The sequence below is a fragment of the Anopheles aquasalis genome, chromosome 3 (genome assembly GCF_943734665.1).
Source record: "Anopheles aquasalis chromosome 3, idAnoAquaMG_Q_19, whole genome shotgun sequence".
Lineage (NCBI taxonomy): Eukaryota > Metazoa > Arthropoda > Insecta > Diptera > Culicidae > Anopheles > Anopheles aquasalis.
The window spans coordinates 59,978,549-59,981,048 of record NC_064878.1 but is presented as its reverse complement, the minus strand read 5'-3'; the positions used below and the strand labels follow the sequence as shown (position 1 = coordinate 59,981,048).

Below are 2,500 nucleotides of genomic sequence, written 5' to 3'. Positions count from 1 at the left end.
CCTACAACTGAACTTGGCCCTGAATTTGAACCGCAAGCCCTCGTGTCATTGCTGGCGATAGTGCGGTTTATGCCTCGATGAACGACGCAATCTATAGATGTAACCACGGCGTCTCATGCTCCACACTTTGTAATACGACGTAAAGATGCCGGACATGCAACATTCAAACAAAGTAACATACAAACGGCAAACATACACACAGCAAAGTTAGGCAACACCATAGAAGAATAGGGAACGTATTAACACGCGTAACGATTCTAGCGAAGAGCGCAGTGATTGCTCATTGCGCCTCTATTACTTTAGCAAAAAGGTTCGTTCCGTTTCAAGTGTTACAGGCGTGTTCCAATTCGGTCCAAATATCGGTTCGGTGTAAGGATTCGTTCGGTTTCTGCTGTTGTTCGTAGGTTTTTGTGATAATGACGCCTGGACGACGAATAATGCGCTTCGCTTAACATGCGTTCCCGTGTGTAGTACTGTCTAGCTTTGAAAGCTGAAATAGCATCATCAGCAAACTTCTTTCACGCGTAGCTCAGCACAAAACACACTCGGCGGATAGCAAAGCGACGAAGAAGAGCGGGGCAGGATCGCAGACCCGATACAGCAAACAGAAAACCGCCTAACCGCCAAAGAATAAGATTAATCAAAAGTTATTTGCCGCTTTTCCCCACCGGCTAGTGAAGGCAGCCGAGTTTTAGACAGCATACCAGTTACATTGCTACAAAATAACGGTACCGTAGTTTTCATTATGATTATTACCACTAATACCGATTTAGTCACATTTAGGAGCCAATTAAACCGGGCAGTGGACAAGTTACTAAACCATTTAACTCTAACGGCGAAAAGAAAAAAAGAAACTTTAGTTTTATTTTAGTGTGTACTCGTAACTGTTTCAAAAGCAGTGGTGCGTAGTTTTTTTATGTTTTAAATTTTGTAAATATTTGTGTATGCATTACACAATGTTGTATATTAGATTGAATTGTTTTTTTTTGCTTCGTTTTTTCCAACTATTTAAGTGATTTTATCGCAAAATTATTTTAGTTATTGTTTATCGTTTTAATCGGTTAACCCTCCGAACCATTGCTCCCGGCGACAATATGAGCTCTACATCATAGGATAGGATCCTGATAGAGAGAACGAGAGCTCATCATGCATTCGAATCGGTTGCAAACCACCACCTAGCCAAACAGATAGACAGGCAGGCTGGCATTGGAAAGGAGAAAGCGTTTTAAATGTTCGAGTAGTTAAGTACACGCTGTGCTTTTGTTCGGTTGTGTTCGAAACGACTGTTGTTGTTTGTGACAAAAAAAATCCTTTCTTCTTCACCACCTCGTGGCACAAACTAAATGTACATGTGCGTACAAATTTTAGACGCCAATTAACCCATCTTGAATAACATCCGGAGTGAATGTGATTTTGAAAACATTGCGTTTCGTTTTTACCTTGTTCAGTTCCCCGACTTAGGCATGCCATTCGGTTAGCATGTTTACACGATACACACACTACCCAGAAGGAAAAAAGGCTAGCGATAAATTGCATCATGTGTAAAAATAAAACCCTTACAACTATTTGAAAAAAAGGCAAATATATAAGTAATCAATGCAGAAAAAATGATAAAAATGGTTATTTTCCGTGTTGGTTTGAACACTGCGATTGAGAAATATTCTGCAAAGTGACAATGATGCAATCAAAAACACGTTCCACGCTGAAAAATGTATTTTTTTGCTAACATCACGAACATTTGGTGCATAAACTGGTTCTACTTTGCTAGGCAGCGTTTGCGCATTCATAGGAGACTTGTGACGGTAAGTTAAAAGCGACGAAACCGACATTAGCTAGTAAGAAAACAATGTTGGCAAACAGATTCCGATTGAGGTGTATGATTGTATAATCAATGATGGAGGGATTGTGTTACTTACCATTCTTTGGGGTGTTGGTACCCAAAAGTACATTGAAAGTGGGCTGCATGCCCATTCCATTTCTCTCGTTACTGGTGAAACCCGTGCGACAAGAAAACCTCGACCTTTTCGTACTGTCTATTTATTTAGCGAACACATTTCACTGCGCGATTTCGTCCGTTTCACCACATTATTCTTTGTTTGTTTCACCGCTTCACTTTGGACTATAAATATATTAACGTTTATTTACAAATATTATTTTTTTGTATTTTTTTGTTATTTTGCTCTGATTTTCTTGCTTTTTTTGTTTCTTTTCTCATCGTTTTGTTAGTTTGCCTCTTTTGTCCGCGTGTTTGTGTGTGTTTTTTTTTTATTCTCTCCTTCTCTCTCTCCCCACCCCCACTTTTCTGTTCTATTCTCAATTTCACAACCATTATGTAATGAAAACTTTGCTGGGAAGCATAAATTATGATTATCTTATTCATTTCAGTGTTTTTTGTGTGTCGTATTGTGTAGGGTGTGGGTGTTTAATTTCGTGTTTCGTGGTTTCGCTTTGTTCGCAGCTCTCCGTTCATTGTATCGATTTAGGTGTGTCTGACTGACTG

General features: G+C 39.4%; 2 protein-coding genes across 6 annotated transcripts in view; one reads left to right on the top strand and one right to left on the bottom strand.

The window, feature by feature from the left end:
* Positions 1-1,611, top strand: part of LOC126574710 (JNK-interacting protein 3) — a 9,050-nt gene extending 7,439 nt beyond the window's left edge. For all 3 annotated transcript variants that reach the window (XR_007608229.1, XM_050235056.1, XM_050235055.1), the window contains one exon: positions 1-1,611. This exon is cut by the window's left edge and continues 124 nt beyond it. The gene's annotated coding sequence lies outside the window, so the exon portion shown is untranslated.
* A 569-nt stretch (positions 1,612-2,180) lies between these two features.
* The window catches only part of LOC126576922 (dipeptidyl peptidase 4), a 12,625-nt gene continuing 12,305 nt past the window's right edge, over positions 2,181-2,500 (bottom strand). For all 3 annotated transcript variants that reach the window (XM_050238229.1, XM_050238230.1, XM_050238231.1), the window contains exon 17: positions 2,181-2,500. This exon is cut by the window's right edge and continues 3,093 nt beyond it. The gene's annotated coding sequence lies outside the window, so the exon portion shown is untranslated.